Genomic DNA, 27,589 nt, shown 5'->3' with positions numbered 1-27,589 from the left:
AAAAAATATGCTCCTCACTTTACCTCTTATCCACCAAAACTCCAATAATCATCAGCATCACATAATTTTAATACTTTAATAATACCTCTTACGTCGATACATATAAACCTCATCATCAATATCATTTACCTTACCTCTTGTCCACCAAAACTCCAATAATCATCAACTTCACACAGTCTCAATACCTCAATAATACCTCTTCAATACGTCGATACATATAAACCTTACCACCAATATCATTTCACTTCCATAACAACTCTTTCCTCTAGTCAGTCTCCTTGAACAAGTACAGATAAAATCCTAGTGCAAACTTCAATTTATCATCCCATGCAATCCGAAGACACAATGTCCACACACAACCTCTGTGTAATCCATCTGACCCAAATCTTCTACTCATTATGAATTATAAAATACATTTTGGTTACCTTGTCCATCATTAAATAAAAGCAATGCATACATGACCTCTAACAGCATTTAGTTTGAATAATTTTCAGTAAGTAAGTACGAGTACGGTGTATGAATGATCGTAATATTTCACAGTGTGTACACCACTTCAAGAATCATGTCAAAACAGAAGCAAACATGTGGAGTATTTCTTGTGTCAAGTGTCACTTGCTATTTCAATTGCTCACGAAGAATGCAGTGTAATAACTGTCAATGGTCTAAACCTAGTGTTGGTATGTCATGTCGTTAGCTTCCTTCCTATTAGCTTATATTTATACAGCTTCCATAAAACCTCCAGCTCATGTGACTTCAATGAAGTTTCTTGTACCAATGTCGTTCGTAGAATTGTAGCAGTTCATTTTCTAATCTTAAAATATAAGGCACTGAGCGTAAGCAAAACATGCAATAGCGAGTAAATTTACCAGTAGAGAACAGAATGTCAATAAATGGATGCAGCACAATCCCTATAACGAGGCTCTGCCAAGCAAACAATCTATAATTAATACCATAGTGTAACCTAAACTCTATGTTCGTACACAGTATATCAGCATTTCTATATACCAAATTAAAGAGTAGTTATGACAACAAAACAGAAATGTGTAAATATGCAATCCATACGCAAAGCAGCAAATATATATCTTTCGTAATAAACAGGTCATCAGCATCACATCAGCATATGCAAATAAATGTTCATATGTAATCTTAATAAGTAAACATGAAGGCGCAAGCAGATAAATCACAAAGTATAACCTACATACATAACCATATCAGCACAATTAATCAGGTGACAATTATAATTTAAATAAATAAGCACAGCAGGCGCATAATAAAAAAAAATGTGACATCAGTGAAAAAGCATAGCAGCCAAGCGATGCACAATATACATAAGTAACAACCCTGTTCATTAATCAATCATTGTCAAAATTAGATAACACAAAGTATAAATCACGTAATTGCGAGCAGCAAATTACGTCTAAAGTACGTACCTAAGTGTAAATATGTTACCTGAAAAATAAACTCAATTAATGGTTACCTTTTTAGTTTATTACTTTCTCCTTCGAAATTACATTCTTCCTGAAATTTTATCTATAGCAAGTCCTCTTAACGTCGGGGACACACAGAATTTACCTGAAGTTCTTAAATATTTTATACAACCGTATCCTGAAAAATACTGAATAACATAATTTATCAAGTCACTATAGCTTTATACTGAATTTATTCGGAGAAATTAGACTGTGTATTTGTTTACGGCTGTCAGTGCATTCGCACTGAGCGCTCGATCAGCTGTAGGCTAGGCGTGACGTAGGAAGTAATTGTTTGCGGTCAACGACTGCCTTGTGCGGCGCGCAGACTTGACTGTTGCTTTTAGTATGTGCCGCCGCCGGACCACGGCGTGGTATCCTTGTATTCTCTGCATGTTTACGTATAACTGTTAGTTTCTCAAAAGTATGTCATTCCACAAGAATTTTAACGTTCGATATATGATGTATTCCCTTAGAGCGCCGAGATTTGAGAGTCTCTACTTCGACAGTGTTACCATGAATAATTTTGCGAACTCTATATGGACCGTTATAAAGCAGAAAAAATTTGCGACACAAGACTTTTCCTTTGTGAGACAAACGGTGAGACTTCATTAACATCTTTTGACCAACTGGCAAGGTTTTTAAACGTCCAGGACGTTTAGCTGATTTCTGTCTTCTAGCAGCCGCAGATGCAATATTTTGTAGAGCCAGGCTGACAACTTCAGAATGCCGCAGTTTCCGTGAAGGCGGAAAAGGAACTATTTCAGAAATGCGATTTGTCGGTGCTCTACTTTTTAATATCAACATAGGCGGTAAAATAGTTGAATCATTAGGGAGTCCATTCAGAATGTTTTGAAAAATATGAAGATAATGATCCCACGTTCTGTGATTCTGATGACAATAAAGTCGACACAATTTATTGATTTCCTTCATCCATCTCTCTGAAGCGTTAGATTGAGGGTGAAAAAGTGAAATGAAAATTGGTTTAATCTTACGACGCCGTAGGGTATTAAGCCAAATTTTAGAGCGAAACTGTGATCCATTATCTGATATAACCTTATCAACATGACCCACTTCTTTAAGAAAATGTTTGATGAAAGCATTAGATACTGAACGAGCTGTTGCTTTGCGTAAAGGTGTAAAACACACATATTTTGATGTCAATTCCACTGCTACCAAAATGTACACAAAACCATTAGTAGAACGAACCACTGGACCGAACAAATCGACTGCATCCATCTCCTTTAATTTCGCTGGAATGATAGGAAACAACGGTGCTCTGTGAGAAATAGTTGGCGGCTTAGCCTTTTGACATAATTTGCATTTGGCAAGACAGATCGAATACGTTTTTCCACATTACTGAAGTAGCAATTTTCTCGTAATTTATGAAAGCATTTTCTGGGACCAAAGTGTGCATAACTGAAATGTGTATACCAAATCAACTTATGAACCCGCTCATCAGGAATGCAAACTAACCAAACAGAGTTGTCGACCGATTTTAGTTTAAAAGGAATATCATTGCTAACTAAATAATACTGTCTAATCGCTACGCTTCCTTTCTCCTCCACTTGTCCTTAATGTCCTTCCTGATTGGATCCTTATTTTGCTCCTTAGCGATGTCTCGAGCGAAGACGAAATAAAATTTTCAAACGCAACACCTTGAATATACATCAAACAATAATTGTTTTCCTTGCAGTCCTCCTCAGCACTTTGTTTCATACCCATAGGTGCACGTGATAAAGCATCAGCAATAATATTTGAAGAACCCTGTATGTAAACGATACTAAAGTCAAATTCCTGTAGATACAGCGCCCATCGTGACAATCTTCCATGAGTTAATTTTGTTGACATAAGAAATTCCAGAGCTCGATGATCGGTGTAAACCTTAGTATGTCTCCCATACAAAAATGTCCGAAATTTTGTGAAAGCCCAAACAACAGCCAAGGCTTCAAGTTCCGTAATCGAATAATTCTTTTCTGATTTAGAGAGAACACGACTTCCAAATGCAATAGTTTTCTGTACTACAACGCCGTTTTCTGCTATCTCTTGAAATAAGTGTGCACCTAGGCCTTTGTATGATGGGTCCGTCGCCAAACAATAATCTTTAGATAAATCCGGATGTGAAAGAAGTGGAGCAGCAACTAAAGCATCACGAAGTTGTTCAAATTCTGATTGAGCTTCCTCATCCCAACACCAATTAGAATTCTTTCCAGATAGTTCACATAAACGAGGTGTGGCCAAATTGTCCAATCTAACAAAGCGTCTAAGAAAATTACAGACACCAAGGAAACTACGAACATCACGTTTTGTAGTAGGAACAGCATAATTACGAATAGCGTCTAGTTTCTCTGGATCAGGAAGAATACATTCTGTAGAAATAATATGACCAAGAAATTTCACCTGAGAACGACCAAATTCAGATTTTTCCAGGTTCACTGTAATGCCAACTCTTGCAAAAATACGTAATAATGAATCCAAAATTTTGTTGTGCTCACTCCAAGAATGTTTAGCAATAAGAATATCGTCAACATATGAAGTAATATTGTCACGAAGATAAACAGGTAAAATTTCGTTTATACTACGAATGAATGCTGCTGAAGATACAGTAAGTTCAAACGGTAATTTCCGAAACTGATAACAGTTACCAAAGGCTAAAAAGGCAATGTATTTTCTACAATCAGGGTGAAGTTCTATTTGCCAAAAACTTGCGCGCATATCAATCGTGGATAAAACTTTAATTCCATGGAAATGTTGAAGAAGTTCATCTAGATTTTGTGGACGGTCAGTTTCAGGAACGATGATATTATTTATCTGTCTGGAGTCCAGAACCAAATGAATTGACCCATCCTTTTTAAGAACGACGTGTAATGGGTTGGTATAAGGACTGACTGCTGGCTCAATAATGCCTTGATCTAACATGTATTGAAGTTCACTCTTAACCTTGTCTTTGTAAGCCAAAGGAATAGCGTACGTTTTTCCTCGAAATGGTGTGTGTTCTTTTACTTTAAATAAATATTGTAAGCCTTGTATAGTTCCTGTGTGATGACTAAATACTGTAGCATGTGAAGTTAAAATTTGGTGCAGTTCTTCTCTTGCAATGTCATCTGGCACTTCAGCTTTCTTAACCTTTTCATTAATTAATTCTTCGCTATTAATTATATCATCCATCCCGTCTCTGTATCTATTGTCGTTGTCATGAGTGAACACACTGTCGTCATAATACTCAGCGAAAACATCAGAAGTAAGAAACCTTAAACATTTTGTGTATGATTCAGATTTCGTTAAACACTCGAAAAATTTCAAACATCTCGGCATTCCGGCAACAGTCAAGTTCACACTTCCTTCCTTAAAGTTTAAAATTGCCTTATGTATGTTAAGAAACTCCATACCTAATATCATTTGTGTACTGAGTAATGGACCAATTATAAAATTAGCAGAAAATTCATATCCTTGACAAATGAAATTTAAATTGGCCTGTTGTTTGACTTCCACACTTTTTCCAGAAATAGCTCCTCGAATTGTAGTTTTAGAAACAGGTAACACAGGACAAGCAATAGTTCTTACACATATACGAAAAACTGATTCACTAATAACATTCAATGGGCTCCCAGAATCTAAAACCGCAGTGAACGTGTTCTTACTCACACATACTTCAATAACAGGATGTAAAAATGCGTCTACATTATTTCCCTTTTCGTCTAGAAAAATGTCTCTCATGTCTTCCAGGCGTACGTAGTGTAAGGTCGTAGTGTCATTACTTTCTGAACCGTCTATATAGCTGCCAGAAGCCGAAGCTACAAGTCATTGTCGATTGTTTGGATCACGTCTTCGATTATTCGCGTCATTTCGCGGATCAGTTTCTACGATTTGCACTTGTCTCTCTGAATTTCTGTCACGTGGAGGATGCCAATTAGGTCCCTCCTGTCTGTTACATGTAAATTCTTGGTTGTTGTCTGTTATTAAAATTTCTGTTTTCCTGTCTATCTGCATGACTACTTCTTATGTAATTTCGACTGCCACTTCTGAAATTATTGTTATATCTACTACCCTGGTTATTTCTGTAGTAAAAATTCCTATTATTGTATGAATAATTTCGGTCTTGATGATACCGATTACCGTTTCCGTATGGTTGATCTTTCCGGTAGGAGTTTCCGTTATTATAATTGTCTGTGTAATTTCTGTTAGAACGTCTGTTACCGTCATAAGGCTGGTCCTGTCTGTTTCGTCTGTCATTTTCAAAATTACCGCTATAACGTCCGTTCCGATCACTATCCCTTTTCTCTGAAAATCTATTGTGATTACTGTTACTGAAAAAATTGCAAGAAGTCCCGTCGTCGTTGTCATACTCAAGTTCTTGTAGCAAAGTCTTAAAAGTCTCAATGTCGTCTTTACATCTTCCGGCTAAAGCAATTTGTCTTATGGATTGTGGCAGCTTAGTTAAGCAAATGCGAATTAGTTCAGTCGGGCTATAAGGGTTGGAAACGAATTGATTCTTTCGAATCATGTCTTCAAAGTATTCTGCCGGCGTGCGGAACTCAGACTGTTTAAAATTACGCTGCATAATAAGACTATGTTTGACTCTGTCTTGCGTGTTTTCGGACCAATATGCCGATAGAAATGCATGATAAAAATCATTTAAATTATTACAATCTCTAATAAGTGCGCGCATCCGCGTCGCCGGTTCGTTTTCTAAATATCCACACATAAATTCCAGTTTGTGACTTAGTGGCCAATTTGGTGGAAGTGCGTACATAAATTGATCTAACCATGAACATGGATGTATGTCATTCTTAGAATTGCGAAAGATCTTAAATTTCCGAACAGTTAAAAAGTGTTTATTGTCAAAGTTTTCGCCTCGTGGCGACAAAGACCTACCGCGTCTGTCCCAGTCCGAATGTCGATTATTGTCAAGTTCGCGCGCCTGGCGCTCTCTTGTTGCTTCTCGTAAATGAAACAAATTATTTTCTTCAAAGCCCTCTTCTATCTGTGATTCTAAATTTCTTCTACTATCCTTTCCTACGATTTCGCTTTCAATTTGTTTGACTTACTTTCGTAACGCCTCAAATTCCCTTTTAACGCGTTCATTAAATTTTTCCTGATTTTCAACATGTTTATTTATGCTCTGGTACTCTTCGGTTTCTGCAAATGGCAATGCAGCTGTATCATCTGAATCTCTGTCCTCATTTAAACTAAGATTGTCAATTTATTTGAAATCTCCTCAACTCTTTCCGGTAAGTCACCTATTTGTTCTTTCTGTTTATTTACGTCTTCCGTAAGTGTCGCGACTCGGGTTTCAGTGTTGACACATTTAGTAGTTAACTGTTCATACTGTTGTGTTAGGTTATTTATTCTGTCATTTGGTACGGATTCCTCGATTCTTTCAAATATTTCTTCCTTATCGTGTGCACGTTGTAAATTTAACTCTGAGAATTTTTGTACTATCACGCGATCTCTTTCTTCCTGTTCTGCATCCTGTTCCTTTTGTCTAATTTCTATTGAAATTAATCTATTATTTTGAGAATTCAGAATCGGTTGTACTTCTGTAATTTCTCTCTTTAATTCATCTTTCATGTTTCTAAAACATGTCCCTATTCGTGAGTCTAACCGTGTTTCCATTGTTCCCATACCAGTTTGTAACCGTGTTGCCACTGTTTTTAATTCAGATCCTAACTGTGATCCCAGTGAGTCTAACCGTGTTTCCATTGTTCCCATATCAGTTTCTAACCGTGTTGCCAATGTTCCTATATCTGTTTTTAATTCAGATCCCAAATTTAATATTGCACTCATCAACTGCTCCATATTAACTGGTTCGAAATTCTTTTCGCCCCTAACACTTCCCGCAAAACCAGCTTCCTTCGTCATAGCTGTAAAGCTATCTGTGTTTGACACTATTCCAGAATCTTCTGTCGTTAATCTCGTATTCTGAAAATTTTTTGATTGTGAAAAGTTTTGAACTGGTTCCGGACTATTTTCCCTGCTTATTAAATTATTTTCTACTTCATTATTCATCATACTGTTCTCCTGTGTTGGCGAGTTCGCCATGTTAACAATTTCGTCATTCTGACTATCCATCATTTTTCCCTTTTTCATCGATCGCGTAATCATTTACAAAACATACAAAACTCGTCACTATACGAAAATTACACACAATATGACACTTTATCACCAACAATACTATTCACACGAAATGCTTCCCGACCAACACGATTAACGAAGAATTGAAATCTTCATAATTGCACAAAATTGTCAAATCCGTATACAAGACATCAAAAATTAAATTCTGCAAAAATACCATTAGAAGAATGACAAGACAACTACAAATGTTCAATTACCAAATCTACACATGCAATATAGACTACAGTTACTAAACTACAATTTACTACAACAATACTACTGATTGCTATTTTTACTATCAAAAAAATTCCAAGGGACGATCCGAAGTAGTGGTCGCCACGTGCATGGGGGCTTAATTAAATAAAATGCAAATAACTTTAATTTTAGCCGCTGTCTGTCCGGTTACGCAGTCTCTGAGTAGTATTAGTACGCAATCTGACTGCATAGAATAAAAACAAAGAATGAAAGGAAATTTCCGTTAACACAATTAATTAATTAAGTCCCCAGCAACTATAAAAGCTACGAAACAAAAAGCTACGAAACAACAAAGCACAAGTGTAACTGTTCTGTGTGTGGAAGTGTGATTCAACGTACACATCTAGCACGGTTCTTCCTCAATAAGACAAGATATTTTAAACACCATTTACACTGAAGTAATTAAAAAAAAACAGAAATACTATAATTGCACATAGAAACCAGAATTACACTCTAATACATGAACACAAGCTAGATGCTTTGTTGACTGAACCTGTGACCATGTGGAATTGTTAGTTAGGAAATTTGAAATAAAAAAATTTTTGTTACCTTCATATATATTGACGAAAAATACACTCTGATCATTACAACATCCCCATTCGAACAACATCTGCTGTCTAGCCCACCAGAACAACTGCACACGACATGGCCTCAACTAGTACAGCTATCGACATGCTCTCAACAAGCACTGCCCACTGAAAACTCTGAACTACTACTGCCCTCGACGTTCTCTGAACAACTACTGCCAGTGGAGGCGGCTGAATAATACTGTTTGGCGCAATCTCTGGCGCTGTGACTCAGTGTAGCCACCTTTCAACCTGCAATGGACGAGGCAATTCTTCGTGTAGTTGACGATAACCCTAATGTCAGAGTCAGAGAAGTTGCTGCTGTACAAGGTAAAGTTGACCACGTCACTGTATGGAGACTGCTACGGGAGAACCAGTTGTTTCCGTACCATGTACAGCGTGTGCAGGCACTATCAGCAGCTGATTGGCCTCCACGGGTACACTTCTGCGAATGGTTCATCCAACAATGTGTCAATCCTCATTTCACTGGAAATGTTCTCTTTACGGATGAGGCTTCATTCCAACGTGATCAAATTAAAAATTTTCACATCAACATGTGCAATTGTGCAATCACGTCGTCAACACAGATTTTCTGTGAACGTTTGGGCAGGCATTGTTGGTGATGTCTTGATTGGGCCCCATGTTCTTCCACCTACGCTCAATGGAGCACGTTATCATGATTTCATATGGGATACTCTACCTGTGCTGCTAGAACATGTGCCTTTACAAGTACGACACAACATGTGGTTCATGCACGATGGAGCTCCTGCACATTTCAGTCGAAGTGTTCGTACGCTTCTCAACAACGGATTCGGTGACCGATGGTTTGGTAGAGGTGGACCAATTCCATGGCCTCCACACTCTCCTGACCTCAACCCTCTTGACTTTCATTTATGGGGGCATTTGAAAGCTCTTGACTACGCAACCCCTGTACCAAATGTAGAGACTCTTCGTGCTCGTATTGTGGACGGCTGTGATACAATACGCCATTCTCCAGGGCTGCATCAGCACATCAGGGATTCCATTCGACGGAGGATGGATGCATGTATCCTCGCTAACGGAGGACATTTTGAACATTTCCTGTAACAAAGTGTTTGAAGTCACGCTGGTACGTTCTGTTGCTGTGTGTTTCCATTCCATGATTAATGTGATTTGAAGAGAAGTAATAAAATGAGCTCTAACATGGAAAATAAGCGTTTCCGGACACATGTCCACATAACATATTTTCTTTCTTTGTGTGTGAGGAATGTTTCCTGAAAGTTTGGCCGTACCTATTTGTAACACCCTATATATACGAGGGCGGTTCAGAAAGTAACCTCCGATTGGTCACAGTGCGGGTTGTGGCTGGAGTAGCGACGCCATCTGTGCGTTCACACACTCAACAGGTCAGTCGGCATCAAGCCGTGGTCGAGTGAACGTCGTACCTGCGCTAGTTTAGTTTTTGTGGCAGTTTGAAATGTGTGCTGCAATAGAAAACCCCGCCAAATGTGAAGTGCGTGCTGTCATAAGGTTTTTTACAGCCAAAGGATATTCTGCAACAGCTATTCATCGTGAGATTTGTGCCGTGTATGGACCAAGAGTTATGAGTGAAGGAGTTGTCCGTGAATGGGTACGTTTATTTAAAAGTGGACGAGAAAACGTTCATGATGAAGAGAGGAGTGGTAGACCATCATTGGTGACTGACGAACTCGTTCAGACAGTTGATGCAAAAGTTCGTGAAAATCGACGTTTCTCAATGTCGGAGTTGTCTACTGGTTTTCCACAGATTTCTAAGACTCTCTTGTACGAGATAGTGACAGCAAGATTGGGTTACCGTAAGTTCTGTGCACGATGGGTGCCCAAAATTCTTACCGACCACCACAAAACTCAAAGAATGGCCACTGCATTAGACTTTCTGTCACGTTATGAGGACGAAGGAGAACCATTGTTAAACAGAATCGTGACCGGTGACGAAACCTGCATTAAGTACGTGAACCCTGAGACAAAAGAACAATCAAAGATGTGGGCACATTCAAATTCGCCTACCAAACCAAGAAAAGCCTCGCATGATTTTTCTGCCAGAAAACTGATGGCAACGGTGTTTTGGGATGCCAAAGGGGTGTTGTTGGTTGAACTCATGGAACGTGGTACGACCATTAATCAAGACGTGTACTGTGAAACAATAAAAAAAGTTACGACGGGCTATACAGAACAAACGCCGTGGTATGCTGACTTCCGGTATCGTTTTTTTGCACGATAACGCCCGTCCTCACTCTGTTCGCAGAACAATGGCCCTTCTTGAGTCCTTCAAATGGGACGTTATCAACCATCCACCTTACAGCCCAGACCTGGCGCCAAGTGATTATCACCTCTTCATGCATTTGAAGAAATGGCTCGGGTCACAGCGGTTTGATGACGACGAAGAGGTCAAAGATGCGGTCACAGGCTGGCTCCAGGCACAAGCGGGTGATTTTTATGCAGAAGGAATTTCAAAGCTTGTGAAGAGATACGATAAGTGCCTCAATCGCTATGGAGACTATGTAGAAAAATAGTGCAAAGATGTAGTTGTAAGATGTATATATTAAAATATTTTTATTTAACTTGGTGTATTTTTTTAAATCAACCGTAGGTTACTTTCTGAACGGCCCTCGTATATTTTTATATATATATATATATATATATATATATATATATATATATATATATATATATATATGCAGGGTGTTACAAAAAGGTATATATATATATATATATATATATATATATATATATATATGATCCTGTTACATACTTTACATATTATTAGTCGGTCCCTTTACCCGTATTTTACTTTTTGACAAAACCAGTAGAGTCTGCCACGCATAACCAAACATTTTTACAGACAATGGATATACTGGACTGACAGTTGCATTACTGTAACACTTCTGTTTTGTGAATACTTCCATTAGGTTACTGAGGATTTCACAGTATGCGTGAATAACTAATTAATTTCTGATAGTACATATTACTGTGTATCATGTAGATTTTAATTAAGACTGAGTTCTTTTAATTACGTAAATTAATATGCAACAGTTGCATCTTTTAGGCAATACGCACTGTATTTTAATATGTATCGGTGGCTCTGTTATAACCTTCACTGTAAAGGCCTGAAAATAACGCAGTTTATCGTCGAAACTGGTAGCCTAAATAACGGCAATTGGTGTTGTTTTATTGGATACTGACCAGCAGTAATCCCATACTCCAGACAAAAGATGGAGCTACATTCATTAAAAAAGGGATATTCTTTTTTTTAGCGATACGGATTTATTTCTTGCAACCAGTAACTTTTTCCCACTTCGATACCACAAAAGCCATTCGGAGAAATAAGTGGAGTATTTTATATGGAACTTAAATTATGGGAGCTGTGCTGCGTATGTTGTAGTGTGCCACCTATCCTCTCTCGTGCTGTAGTTACTGGTTTGCTGGTTCGCGGGGTTTACGTCTGGGGTCTGTTGTGTCACCTACGGCTTTGTGGATGACCTGACGCGCGGCTGCCTTTGCATGCTAGTGTAATTTTCAGGTTACTGTATGCCTCAGCATGGCTTCAATGTAAAGTATTAATATTTAACTTTCAAATTAAATGTAATTTAAAATAAAAAAACACATAAAGAGTATCTCACCCGTCTCACTTCTGATGTTTTACGTTTCATGCGTTTTGTTGTGGTTGAAAGCGTACGTTTAATTTCAATGTGTTTTCTAAGTTGAGCCTCGTACCTCGTTGCTGTTGTGGAAAGGAATTATTGTTGGGTAATAAATTGTTTTAAAGAGTTTTTTGTTGATAAAATGATGTACGGTAGTTTCCTAGCCCTTCCTCGAGGCTCTGTTGGTGTCCTCTTTTATTTTATTTGTTTATTTATTTATTGTTCCGTGAGACCAAATTAAGGAGAAATCTCCATGGTCATGGAACGAGTCAATACATGAAATTATAACACGATAGTAGAAAGAGATAAAATGAAATATAAAAAAAATATTCAGGTGACAAGTCGTAAGTTTAAATAAAGAGAATCAACTCTGTAACACTGGAATTTGCTTAATTTTTTAGCTCTTCCAGGAGCTCCTCGACAGAATAGAAGGAGTGAGCCATGAGGAAACTCTTCAGTTTAGACTTAAAAGACTTTGGGCTACTGCTAAGATTTTTGAGTTCTTGTGGTAGCTTATTGAAAATGGATGCCGCAGAATACTGCACTCCTTTCTGCACAAGAGTCAAGGAAGTGCATTCCACCTACAGACTTGATTTCTGCCTAGTATTAACTGCGTGAAAGCTGCTAACTCTTGGGAATAGGCAAATATTGCTCACAACAAACGACATTAAAGAAAATATATACTGTGACGGCAATGTCAGAATTCCCAGACTATTGAATAGGGGTCAACAAGAGGTTCTCGAACTTACACCACATATAGCTCGAACAGCCCGATTTTGAGCCAAAAATACCCTTTTTGAATCGGAATAATACCATACGACATAAGCCTATGAAAATATGCGAAGTAGACTACCTTTCGTGTTCAACTGTCACTTATTTCAGATATTGTTCTAATGGTAAATAAAGCAGCATTTAGTTTCTGAACAAGATCCTGGACATGGGCTTTTCACAACAGCTTACTATCTATCCGAACGCCTAGGAACTTGAACTGTTCCGTCTCGCTTATAATATGCCCATTCTGTCTGATCGAAATATCGGTTCTTGTTGAATTGTGAGTTAGAAACTGTAAAAACTGAGTCTTACTGTGATTTAGCATCAAATTGTTTCCACAAGCCACGAAATTATTTCATGAACTGCATTATTTGATACTGTTCCAATATTACACACAAGATCCTTCACTACCAAGCTGGTGTCATCAGCAAACAGAAATAGTTTTGAATCGCCTGTAATACTAGAAGGCATATCATTTACATAAATAAGAAACAGCTGTGGCCCCAGCACCGACCCTTGGGGAACGCCCCCACTTAACAGTGCCCCATTGCGACTGAACATCACTACCACTCTCAATATTGCGGAGAATTACCTTCTGCTTTCTGTTCTTAAAGTAAGAGGCGAACCAATTGTAAGCTACTCCCCTTACTCCATAATGGTCCAACTTCTGCAGTAATATTTTGTGGTCAACACAGTCAAAAGCCTTCGTTAAATCGAAGAAAACACCTAGCGTTCGCAACCTTTTATTTAATCCGTCCAAAACCTCACAGAAAAAAGAGAATATAGCATTTTCAGTTGTTAAACCATTTCTAAAACCAAACTGTGCATTTGACAGCAAATTATGTGAATTTAAATGCTCCAGTAACCTTGTATATACAACCTTCTCGATAACTTTAGCAAACACCGATGCGCTGGAAATAAATCTAAAGTTGTCAACATTATCGCTGTCTCCATTTTTATATAGTGGCTTCACTACAGAGTACTTTAATCGGTCAGGAAACCGACCACTCCTAAAGGAAAAGTTACAGATATGGCTAAGTACTGGGCTAACATACACATAACAATACTTCAGTATTCTGCTAGATACCAAGTCATATCCATGAGAGTTCTTGGTATTTAGTAATTTAATTATTAAATCAATCTCCCTCTTGTCAATATCATGGAGGAGCATTTCAGGTAACAGTCTCGGAACACTTTTTTCTAAGAGCGCTATATGGTTCCCTGTTGGGACTAGGTTTCTATTTAGTTCACCTGCTATATTCAGAAAGTGATTATTAAATACTGTACATATATGCGACTTATCAGTAACACGAACATTCCCACTACGCACTGATTCTACACTCTTTGGAAATGGAAAAAAGAACACATTGACACCGGTGTGTCAGACCCACCATACTTGCTCCGGACACTGCGAGAGGGCTGTACAAGCAATGATCACACGCACGGCACAGCGGACACACCAGGAACCGCGGCGTTGGCCGTCGAATGGCGCTAGCTGCGCAGCATTTGTGCACCGCCGCCGTCAGTGTCAGCCAGTTTGCCGTGGCATACGGAGCTCCATCGCAGTCTTTAACATTGGTAGCATGCCGCGACAGCGTGGACGTGAACCGTATGTGCAGTTGACGGACTTTGAGCGAGGGCGTATAGTGGGCATGCGGGAGGCCGGGTGGACGTACCGCCGAATTGCTCAACACGTGGGGCGTGAGGTCTCCACAGTACATCGATGTTGTCGCCAGTGGTCGGCGGAAGGTGCACGTGCCCGTCGACCTGGGACCGGACCGCAGCGACGCACGGATGCACGCCAAGACCGTAGGATCCTACGCAGTGCCGTAGGGGACCGCACCGCCACTTCCCAGCAAATTAGGGACACTGTTGCTCCTGGGGTATCGGCGAGGACCATTCGCAACCGTCTCCATGAAGCTGGGCTACGGTCCCGCACACCGTTAGGCCGTCTTCCGCTCACGCCCCAACATCGTGCAGCCCGCCTCCAGTGGTGTCGCGACAGGCGTGAATGGAGGGACGAATGGAGACGTGTCGTCTTCAGCGATGAGAGTCGCTTCTGCCTTGGTGCCAATGATGGTCGTATGCGTGTTTGGCGCCGTGCAAGTGAGCGCCATAATCAGGACTGCATACGACCGAGGCACACAGGGCCAACACCCGGCATCATGGTGTGGGGAGCGATCTCCTACACTGGCCGTACACCACTGGTGATCGTCGAGGGGACACTGAATAGTGCACGGTACATCCAAACCGTCATCGAACCCATCGTTCTACCATTCCTAGACCGGCAAGGGAACTTGCTGTTCCAACAGGACAATGCACGTCCGCATGTATCCCGTGCCACCCAACGTGCTCTAGAAGGTGTAAGTCAACTACCCTGGCCAGCAAGATCTCCGGATCTGTCCCCCATTGAGCATGTTTGGGACTGGATGAAGCGTCGTCTCACGCGGTCTGCACGTCCAGCACGAACGCTGGTCCAACTGAGGCGCCAGGTGGAAATGGCATGGCAAGCCGTTCCACAGGACTACATCCAGCATCTCTACGATCGTCTCCATGGGAGAATAGCAGCCTGCATTGCTGCGAAAGGTGGATATACACTGTACTAGTGCCGACATTGTGCATGCTCTGTTGCCTGTGTCTATGTGCCTGTGGTTCTGTCAGTGTGATCATGTGATGTATCTGACCCCAGGAATGTGTCAATAAAGTTTCCCCTTCCTGGGACAATGAATTCACGGTGTTCTTATTTCAATTTCCAGGAGTGTATATCCTCGACCTGTCTCTGCAGACCAGCCACTTCCTTTACGACTGACCATATGGTTTTAATTTTATCCTGAGACTTAGCTATTCTATCTGCATACCACTTACTTTTTGCCTTCCTAATAACATTTTTAAGCACCTTACAATACTGTTTGTAATGGGCTGCTGCATTTAGATTTTGACCGTTTCTAACGTTTTGATATAATTGCCACTTTGTTCTACAAGATATTCTTATCCCTCTAGTCAGCCACCCAGGCTGCATGTTTGTGATAGTGCCCTCTTTTGAACGTTCTACAACTGCTTGTTGACTGTATCACTTTGGTAGCAGAACGTGTTTACGTTCTAGTTTTACCTTTATTTCATTGAACAACATAAGTGTTTCTTGTAATTTTTCCTATTTTCTCGTTTATTGTGTAGTATTTAGTATTGCTTCAAAATTGTTCGCTCTAGATACAGGGTGTTTCAAAAATGACCGGCATATTTGAAACGGCAATAGAAACTAAACGAGCAGCGATAGAAATACACCGTTTGTTGCAATATGCTTGGGACAACAGTACATTTTCAGGCAGACAAACTTTCGAAATTACAGTAGTTACAATTTTCAACAATAGATGGCGCTGCGGTCTGGGAAACTCTATAGTACGATATTTTCCACATATCCACCATGCGTAGCAATAATATGGCGTAGTCTCTGAATGAAATTACCCGAAACCTTTGACAACGTGTCTGGCGGAATGGCTTCACATGCAGATGAGATGTAGTGCTTCAGCTGTTCAATTGTTTCTGGAGTCTGGCGGTACACCTGGTCTTTCAAGTGTCCCCACAGAAAGAAGTCACAGGGGTTCATGTCTGGCGAATAGGGAGGCCAATCCACGCCGCCTCCTGTATGTTTCGGATAGCCCAAAGCAATCACGTTGTTGTTGTTGTGGTCTTCAGTCCTGAGACTGGTTTGATGCAGCTCTCCATGCTACTCTATCCTGTGCAAGCTTCTTCATCTCCCAGTACCTACTGCAACCTACATCCTTCTGAATCTGCTTGGTGTATTCATCTCTTGGTCTCCCCCTACGATTTTTACCCTCCACGCTGCCCTCCAATACTAAATTGGTGATCCCTTGATGCCTCAGAACATGTCCTACCAACCGATCCCTTCTTCTGGTCAAGTTGTGCCACAAACTTCTCTTCTCCCCAATCCTATTCAATACCTCCTCATTAGTTACGTGATCTACCCATCTAATCTTGAGCATTCTTCTGTAGCACCACATTTCGAAAGCTTCTATTCTCTTCTTGTCCAAACTATTTACCGTCCATGTTTCACTTCCATACATGGCTACACTCCATACAAATACTTTCAGAAATGACTTCCTGACACTTAAATCTATGCTCGATGTCAACAAATTTCTCTTCTTCAGAAACGCTTTCCTTGCCATTGCCAGTCTACATTTTATATCCTCTCTACTTCGACCATCATCAGTTATTTTGCTCCCCAAATAGCAAAACTCCTTTACTACTTTAAGTGTCTCATTTCCTAACCTAATACCCTCAACATCACCCGACTTAATTCGGCTACATTCCATTATCCTCGTTTTGCTTTTGTTGATGTTCATCTTATATCCTCCCTTCAAGACACCATCCATTCCGTTCAACTGCTCTTCCAAGTCCTTTGCTGTCTCTGACAGAATTACAATGTCATCGGCGAACCTCAAAGTTTTTATTTCTTCTCCATGTATTTTAATACCTACTCCGAATTTTTCTTTTGTTTCCTTTACTGCTTGCTCAATATACAGATTGAATAACATCGGGGAGAGGCTACAACCCTGTCTTACTCCCTTCCCAACCGCTGCTTCCCTTTCATGTCCCTCGACTCTTATAACTGCCATCTGGTTTCTGTACAAATTGTAAATAGCCTTTCGCTCCCTGTATTTTACCCCTGCCACCTTTAGAATTTGAAAGAGAGTATTCCAGTCAACATTGTCAAAAGCTTTCTCTAAGTCTACAAATGCTAGAAACGTAGGTTTGCCTTTCCTTAATCTTTCTTCTAAGATAAGTCGTAAGGTCAGTATTGCCTCACGTGTTCCAGTATTTCTACGGAATCCAAACTGATCTTCCCCGAGGTCCGCTTCTACCAGTTTTTCCATTCGTCTGTAAAGAATTCGTGTTAGTATTTTGCAGCTGTGGCTTATTAAACTGATTGTCCGGTAATTTTCACATCTGTCAACACCTGCTTTCTTTGGGATTGGAATTATTATATTCTTCTTGAAGTCTGAGGGTATTTCACCTGTTTCATACATCTTGCTCACCAGATGGTAGAGTTTTGTCAGGACTGGCTCTCCCAAGGCCGTCAGTAGTTCCAATGGAATGTTGTCTACTCCGGGGGCCTTGTTTCGACACAGGTCTTTCAGTGCTCTGTCAAACTCTTCACGCAGTATCGTATCTCCCATTTCATCTTCATCTACATCCTCTTCCATTTCCATAATATTGTCTTCAAGTACATCGCCCTTGTATAGACCCTCTATATACTCCTTCCACCTTTCTGCTTTCCCTTCTTTGCTTAGAACTGGGTTTCCATCTGAGCTCTTGATGTTCATACAAGTGGTTCTCTTCTCTCCAAAGGTCTCTTTAATTTTCCTGTAGGCAGTATCTATCTTACCCCTAGTGAGAAAAGCCTCTACATTCTTACATTTGTCCTCTAGCCATCCCTGCTTAGCCATTTTGCACTTCCTGTCAATCTCATTTTTGAGACGTTTGTATTCCTTTTTGCCTGCTTCATTTACTGCATTTTTATATTTTCTCCTTTCATCAATTAAATTCAATATTTCTTCTGTTACCCAAGGATTTCTACTAGCCCTCGTCTTTTTACCTATTTGATCCTCTGCTGCTTTCACTACTTCATCCCTCAAAGCTACCCATTCCTCTTCTACTGTATTTCTTTCCCCCATTCCTGTCAATTGTTCCCTTATGCTCTCCTTGAAACTCTCTACAACCTCTGGTTCTTTCAGTTTATCCAGGTCCCATCTCCTTAAATTCCCACCTTTTTGCAGTTTCTTCAGTTTTAATCTACAGGTCATAACCAATAGATTGTGGTCAGAGTCCACATCTGCCCCTGGAAATGTCTTACAATTTAAAACCTGGTTCCTAAATCTCTGTCTTACCATTATATAATCTATCTGATACCTTTTAGTATCTCCAGGGTTCTTCCATGTATACAACCTTCTATCATGATTCTTAAACCAAGTGTTAGCTATGATTAAGTTGTGCTCTGTGCAAAATTCTACCAGGCGGCTTCCTCTTTCATTTCTTAGCCCCAATCCATATTCACCTACTACGTTTCCTTCTCTCCCTTTTCCTACTCTCGAATTCCAGTCACCCATGACTATTAAATTTTCGTCTCCCTTCACTATCTGAATAATTTCTTTTATTTCATCGTACATTTCTTCAATTTCTTCGTCATCTGCAGAGCTAGTTGGCATATAAACTTGTACTACTGTAGTAGGTGTGGGCTTCGTATCTATCTTGGCCACAATAATGCGTTCACTATGCTGTTTGTAGTAGCTTACCCGCATTCCTATTTTCCTATTCATTATTAAACCTACTCCTGCATTACCCCTATTTGACTTTGTGTTGATAACCCTGTAGTCACCTGACCAGAAGTCTTGTTCCTCCTGCCACCGAACTTCACTAATTCCCACTATATCTAACTTTAACCTATCCATTTCCCTTTTTAAATTTTCTAACCTACCTGCCCGATTAAGGGATCTGACATTCCACGCTCCGATCCGTAGAACGCCAGTTTTCTTTCTCCTGATAACGACATCCTCTTGAGTAGTCCCCGCCCGGAGATCCGAATGGGGGACTATTTTACCTCCGGAATATTTTACCCAAGAGGACGCCATCATCATTTAATCATACAGTAAAGCTGCATGCCCTCGGGAAAAATTACGGCCGTAGTTTCCCCTTGCTTTCAGCCGTTCGCAGTACCAGCACAGCAAGGCCGTTTTGGTTATTGTTACAAGGCCAGATCAGTCAATCATCCAGACTGTTGCCCTTGCAACTACTGAAAAGGCTGCTGCCCCTCTTCAGGAACCACACGTTTGTCTGGCCTCTCAACAGATACCCCTCCGTTGTGGTTGTACCTACGGTACGGCTATCTGTATCGCTGAGGCACGCAAGCCTCCCCACCAACGGCAAGGTCCATGGTTCATGGGGGGGAAAGCAATCACACGATCATCGAAATATTCATTCAGGAAATTAAAGACGTCGGCCGTGCGATGTGGCTGGGCACCATCTTGCATAAACCACGAGGTGTTCGCAGTGTCGTCTAAGGCAGTTTGTACCGCCACACATTCACGAAGAATGTCCAGATAGCGTGATGCAGTAATCGTTTCGGATCTGAAAAATGGGCCAATGATTCCTTTGGAATAAATGGCGGCCCAGACCAGTACTTTTTGAGGATGCAGGGACGATGGGACTGCAACATGGGGCTTTTCGGTTGCCCATATGCGCCAGTTCTGTTTATTGACGAAGCCGTCCAGGTAAAAATAAGCTTCGTCAGTAAACCAAATGCATATCGCCGTCATCAATCCTGTGCACTATATCGTTAGCGAATGTCTCTCGTGCAGCAATGGTAGCGGCGCTGAGGGGTTGCCGCGTTTGAATTTTGTATGGATAGAGGTGTAAACTCTGGCGCATGAGACGATACGTGGACGTTGGCGTCATTTGGACCGCAGCTGCAACACGGCGAACGGAAACCCGAGGCCGCTGTTGGATCACCTGCTGCACTAGCTGCGCGTTGCCCTCTGTGGTTGCCGTACGCGGTCACCCTACCTTTCCAGCACGTTCATCCGTCACGTTCCCAGTCCGTTGAAATTTTTCAAACAGATCCTTTATTGTATCGCTTTTCGGTCCTTTGGGTACATTAAACCTCCGTTGAAAACTTCGTCTTGTTGCAACAATACTGTGTTCTAGGCGGGGGAATTCCAACACCAGAAAAATCCTCTGTTCTAAGGAATAAACCATGTTGTCTACAGCACACTTGCACGTTGTGAACAGCACACGCTTACAGCAGAAAGACGACGTACAGAATGGCGCACCCACAGACTGCGTTGTCTTCTATATCTTTCACATCACTTGCAGCGCCATCTGTTGTTGAAAATTGTAACTACTGTAATTTCGAAAGTTTGTCTGCCTGAAAATGTACTGTTGTCCCAAGCATATTGCAACAAACGGTGTATTTCTATCGCTGCTCGTTTAGTTTTTATTGCCGTTTCAAATATACCTGTCATTTCTGAAACACCCTGTAAATGTTTCAGATACTCTCAGCAACATGGAAGCTCGTGCCGTGATCAGAGAGGGGACCTCAGGAAGGAGCAGCGAGAACGGGGCCAGGGTGCGGATGGTGACGCCAGTCAGTTACGCACGCATCTCCGTGCAGTGGTCTCGCTTTCTGTACACGTCACGGAGAAGCGTGTACGTCAGGTTAGTACCACGCTAGCGAGATTCTCCGCTTCCCTGGTAGCCATAGACAGGAATGTCGAATTCTTGTCAGAGAATTCGACAACTACTCCCTGTTGCCAGCAAATTTATGGCTTCCATTGTGCATTTGTGCAACCGAGTGGAGAACGTGTGATCAACAGTTACCGATGTTCCCTCTAAAGGCAAAGTAGATGAATTACTGGTCGCCGTAATTTTAGTGCAAAGGAACCTAAGCGCAAGAGAATGGGCCGTAGGGTCCCGAGAGGTTGAGGAGACTTTCCTAGCAGTGGAGTGCCTGGGGGAAATGCACAGCCTCATTCAACAACAAATACACTGAAGCGCCGAAGAATGTGGTACAGGCAGGCGTAGTCACATAAAGAGATATGCGAACAGGCAGAATATGGCGCTGCGGTAGACAACCCCTACTAAGACAACTGGTATCTGGCGCAGTTGTTAGATCGGTTACTGCTGCTACAACGGCAGGTTATCAAGATTTAAGTGACTCTGAATGTGATGTTAAGAGTCGGCGCACGATGGATGGGACACAGCGTCTCCGAGGTAGCGATGAACTGTGGACTTTCCCGTGCGAACATTTCATGTCTGTGCTGCGAATATCAGGAATCCAGTGCAACATCAAATCTCCGACATCCCTGCGGCCGCAAAAAGATCCTGCAAGAACGGGACCAACGACGACTGAAGACAAGTGTGACAGAAGTGCAATCCTTGCGCAGATTGTTGCAGATTTCAACGCTGCGACATCAACAAGTGGCAGCGTGCGAACCATTCAACGAAACATCATCGGTATGAGCTTTCGGAATCGAAGGTCCACTCGTGTACCTTTGACGGCACGACACAAAGATTTACGCGTCGCCTAGGCCCATCAACACCGACATTGGGCTGTTGATGACTGTCGGTTTTGTGCAGTTCATATGATATGATGTTGTTCATAGCTTCAGAAAGGGGTAATCGACTTCAGAGTTAACCAGGCGCAAATTCACTAAAAGTGAGAAACTGTTGAGACATGGAAACACGGTATCAATATATTCAAGAGAAAAAATGTTCAGATGTGTGTGAAATCTTAAGGGACTTAACTGCTAAAGTCACCAGTCCCTAAGCTTACACCCTGCTTAGCCTAAATTATCCTAAGGACAGACACACACACCCATGCCCGAGGGAGGACTCGAAACTCCGCCGGGACCAGCCGCACTATCTTCAAGGACAAAATTCGTTATTAGTAATCATGTACAACTCTACGCCCAGGACCTGCGTTCCTATAATGTCGTTAAAGGTTAAGGAGGCAACTGGAAAAGCCAACGCAGGAAACCAAAAGTTGCGTAGCCACCAATGCATGTGCCTCTGAAGTGGATTTATGGTCTGATAAATATACTAAAACTGAATACATTACCGTTGTTGGTCACTATATGACTCCAGAAACGCAGATTGAATCGCATGTTTTATGCACGGTGGAGTTTCTTGCTGAAGATCCTAAATCTGGTCTTAATATTGTGTGAATTAGGAAGTTACGACATTTCTGTCGCAGATTTAGAAGGTGCAACATTTGTAACAGACCAGGCGGCTAATATCAAGTCGGGGCTTTTGCCGTTTCATTGGCTTCTCCATATACTACAATGCATTGCAATCGTGCTAAGACCCATGTCAGATGAAGAGAAAATTCTCAAAGAATTTGCGTCACAAACACATACCTTAATAACAACTTCAAGTAGTATAGTAAATTACTTTTAAAAAAGTACTGGTTTGAGTAAGCTTCTCACCTAAACGGTGAACTCTATGATAAATATCCGTTGGGATACCGTTGTTGATATGAGAGAGTCTGTGGCAAATGGCAGTGACGAAATCACGGTCATATGATCAGAACGGAATCAAATGCATCGATTAGAAGGCTGGAACAGAGAGCTTGCTACTGCTTTGATTTATTTCCTTACGAAGTTCCGAGACATCACTAACGAGGTTCAAGCAGAGAAGCACCCAACATTCAGTTTTGTTTTGGTAAGGTTCCACGATATGCTTTTCCACTGTGTATCATTTTCTTCTATTTCGGTCAAAGAAGACGGTTTGTCCCCTACGGATCCAAAGAAAGTCGATCTGGCAGTTGGGTAGATGACGTACGAGTGTATGAATCTTGCACGACTAGCAGCAGCATGGAAGATGAAATTTCACGTTACTTAGCAACAAGTTACTCTGAAAATGAAAATCTATCTGGGTTGCTGACATAGTCGAGAGCACGTGACCAAAAAAATCAAAGGCTCTTCAGAATAGCTTGATCTATGATAATCATACCCGCAAAAAGTGCGTATGCAGAAATCAAATTTAACCGAATAGGACTGATTGTCAACGTGAAAAGATCATTGATAACTGATCTGATGATTCTGCGTAACTTATCTCTACTGGTGTTTATTCTGCAGCAGCTGTTAATTTCCAAGAATTGTTTATTTAGATGGTGCAGTTCTTGTTTTCCCACAAAAATTTGTGGTGCCTAATTTTCTATTCTGTTTCTTAGTTTCTATAAATAGAAGAGTGATTCTAACAGCCAGCTGGTTCGACTCTGCGAACATTGATATTTATTTAATATTGCAATAAACTGCTGTTCAGAAATTGCTTGGTGAGCATGCTACTATCTGAAATTCAGTTTCAATGAATCTCCAGTTCAAACTGTAGTGGTTTTATTCGTCTAAAGTTCTACTCTAAACTGCATCCTTTGTTTCGTGTGAAAGAATCCGACTAGTTGAACATTAAAATATAGTTCTACATTTCCAGTCCCTATTACAATACTGAATACCAGTATCGGATTTTCATTGGTCGTCCATTTAATCGACTGACGTCTTAGATTACAGCATTTTATGTATTCATTTTATGAGTGAAAATCATAAAAGAGCTTTGACTAAAACGCTTACCTACGATTCCTTGCAATCCCAACTTTTATTTAGTTTCAGTGTGTTACAGTATCTATACATGTTATAAGAGTGTTCGTGATACTAGTAGCATTTGCAGAATATATTTTCTGTATATAGATTCCTCTAGTTATCTGTCTTTATTGGCAAACAGCGCAAATCAAACATACGCTGGCAAAATTAAAGGCACTGCATTCCCGTTGAGAGGAGTGGCTGATACAGTTACTGTTCAAATGAATTGACTTGTATTGGGAATCACATAGCACAGATTGTGAGTCAGTCATTCTCTTCCCGTACATCTCAAGACATTTCAGACAGACGCAAGACACGCCGCAGCGCAGGCAGAGAGCTGCAACAGCACGAACGTCGGCAGGCTGGTGCATCAGCTCACTGACTCTGGCCCGGCGTTCTGTGCTCAGAGCTGGATCTTTTTCCCGCCAACTTTAAATTTTACTCTGTCAGGTGGAAACTTAGGCGCTTATAAAAGATTAAACATGTGACATGCTCCTCGTTATATAAAGATATAGGGAGGAATGGACAGTGTGTTCGGGCTACGTAAGAGCTGATTGCTGAATTCCACCCATGAGAAACCCTTACGGACCATGCCGTCGTCGATTACGTCAGTCCCCTTCTACAGACTCAGGTGGATTACCGCCGTATTTTCTTAGCAGTGGACGCCTTCTCACGTTCTGTATGGTTGATACCGAGTAGGGGGTAACTGCAGGAGGCAGCACTAAACATCTTTGTAAATTTGTTTCTCACTTTGGTCCTCCTGTCACTCTCGTCAGTGTTAACACCTCACCCTTTTGTGTTTCGCGGATTCCGCAGATTTTGTTTATGGTATGGCATTCATCAGGCAACTACCACCCCTGTTACACTCGACTGTCTTTAGCGGAAAGGGTCTAAACATTCTGCGTGGTGTCTGTTTGTTCTAAGTCGCGTCTCCCTACCACTTTCGCACAACGACGCCCTGAGCGTGTTTTTTAGGGAATTGACTAGTTTGAACCTGGGACCTGTTGCTGGTAGGGAGACGCCAGACCACACATGACATGTAGAATTCAGAAGAGTTCAGTGAGACTAGCGATGATATAACCAAATACTTAATGAATTCAGCGTCAGCTCCACTGCACTCCCTGTAAAAGAATCTTAATACTAACTAAATTTAGTGGAAGGGGTTCAAGGCTTTCCTATTTTTAGTTAGCTGGTAAAATAACGTCGAAAAAGCAGTTAAGTTTACCATTGGAAATTTTATTCTACTCACAAAACATTGTTTATAAATTTCACTATTGATAAAAGGAAATGTTTTAATACAGGATGGTAAAAACCGACTGCGTTCAACAAAAATGTGAATGAATATTCCCTGAATGGGTTTCCAAGTTCTACAATGGATCGAAGGATGACCTATGCTATATCACATCTATAATCTAGGTTTAATTTAAGTTTCACAAAAGAGAAAACTATCAAAATGGTCTACAGTGACCCTCAATTATCTTTAATCACTTATCTAACTTGTCGTAAATTACAGTGGTTGATGTGGGTTCTCAATAACTATATAACAGAAAAATCATCGCGTTTCAGATTTTTACTTCAAGTGGCAAATGTGAACACCATGAGCTTTAATTGACGATCGAAACTAGTATTACGCAAACAGGGGGTGTAACAGATGAGACTTCTGCAGTTCTCAGTGAAGCCTTATGCGCTGTTATGCGGCATCGCGTGCGTTCATTACCTTGTCGGTGTTCGTCAGGGGGCGGCGGACAGCACAACTCCGCTCACCTCACTGTCTCCGAAGCAACCCTCAAGCAACTCTCTCCTAACTTCTCCTTACTACAATTTACCGAAGTTGGTTTAAAAAAAAATATCTGGCTGTGTTTTCATCTGACCAATCAGGGTCTCAATGTTGACCTTAAGCTCCGCCTACAAACATTCTGTCTATCCAATGAGAAACGTTATACTTTTCGTGGTGGGGCAATGTTTTTAAAGTTTGCAACGTAACAGAGAAGCGGAAAAGTCTCACGCTAAAACTTGCAGCTGGTGTGGTCCTTTTAGCGTTATCGTAAGATCTGTACTGTTCTTCTGGAGGGCTCTATCTTTTAACATGGGCTGGGGGGTGGTCCTAACGTAACAGAGACGCGAAAATGTCTCACACTAAAAGTTGCGGGTGGTGTAGCCCTTTTTGTGTTATCGTAAGATCTATACTGTTCTTCTGGAGGGCTCTAGCTTTTAACATTGCCTGGGGGGTAACAGAGATGCGAAAAAGTCTCACGCTAAAACTTGCGGGTGGTGTTGTGCTAGCGGTTAGCTGGCGACGTGGGTGTCTGTCCGTCCCTTATCGTAGGGTCTTCTCGCTTAACACGGTTCTGCTCTCGGCTTCTGTTGTCGTTTCTCCCCTCGGAACTGCGTCTGTCTTACGGTGGGAAGGTATGACATGCATTTAGGCATTCTTGTGTTAGTCTGTGGTATTTCATTTGCTCACTCATTACTCGTATTACTTTGGTTAATCTAATGTCACGATTTATTCGGAGCTATGTGACGTACTACTGGATTTGCTTATCATGTCAGGGTTTTCATGGAAGGTGTTGGATTTGCCTGACACCTTACAAGGGTTAACAGGAAATTGAAGGCTACTCTTATTACTTACCATTCGGAGGTGCCGTCGAAATGGGACCATTCCCTCACATGGTTCAATTTTTTCTTTAGTACTCCAAGGCACGAAGCTCATCAAGCTGTACCGGCATCCTTAATGTTCATCTAGCCTTTAAATTCGCCACTGTCCAACTTCTGGGAAATAGCTGACTTGCTTCTTGATCAGGCCGCTCCAGAGGTTCTTGGGGGGAATAGGTGGAGGGTGAGAGCAAATACTGCCAAGGCCCGTCTAAAGGAAGCGACGTGCTACAACTGTGTATGCGCCCTGCCAGTTTTAAGGTGGCCGACATAATCTTCAGTCGTAGCCTTGAAGATCGCCACAAATTTACCTAGGTATCCAATAACGTCGTACCACGTTTTGTCGGTCCGCGGCGCATCCCGGAGGTACCCACCCTGGTCATGCTGGAAGTGAAGGATGTGGCATCCGATTATGTGCAGAGGGTACACATAAGCCATGTTGAGTCTGGTATGTGGTACTGATTGATTCGTTTTGGTTTCCCTTACTGACTACCCTATCCGGGAGTTCTCAAAGGGGAGGGGTCTGATCCATGTGATGCATGCGGCTAGCTGTGAACGTCCTTTGCCAGTTAGACTGTCTTTGATTTTCTCTCCCTTGCGAAGGACATTAAGTGGGTTGTACGAAAAGGCAGGGTCGCAAAAAAAAAAAAAAATGGTTCAAATGGCTCTGAGCACTATGGGACTTAACATATGTGGTCATCAGTCCCCTAGAACGTAGAACTACTTAAACCTAACTAACCTAAGGACAGCACACAACACCCAGCCATCACGAGGCAGAGAAAATCCCTGACCCCGCCGGGAATCGAACCCGGGAACCCGGGCGTGGGAAGCGAGAACGCTACCGCACGACCACGAGATGCGGGCTGGCAGGGTCGCAATCTGGACTGACTGGTTACGGTGGATGTGAACATATGCCAAAAACCCTTTCAAAATCGCGCTAAATTGAAAATTATGGGAGC

The sequence above is a fragment of the Schistocerca nitens genome, chromosome 7, assembly GCF_023898315.1.
Source record: "Schistocerca nitens isolate TAMUIC-IGC-003100 chromosome 7, iqSchNite1.1, whole genome shotgun sequence".
In the NCBI taxonomy this organism is placed as follows: domain Eukaryota; kingdom Metazoa; phylum Arthropoda; class Insecta; order Orthoptera; family Acrididae; genus Schistocerca; species Schistocerca nitens.
Note: the sequence above shows the minus strand (reverse complement) of the source record.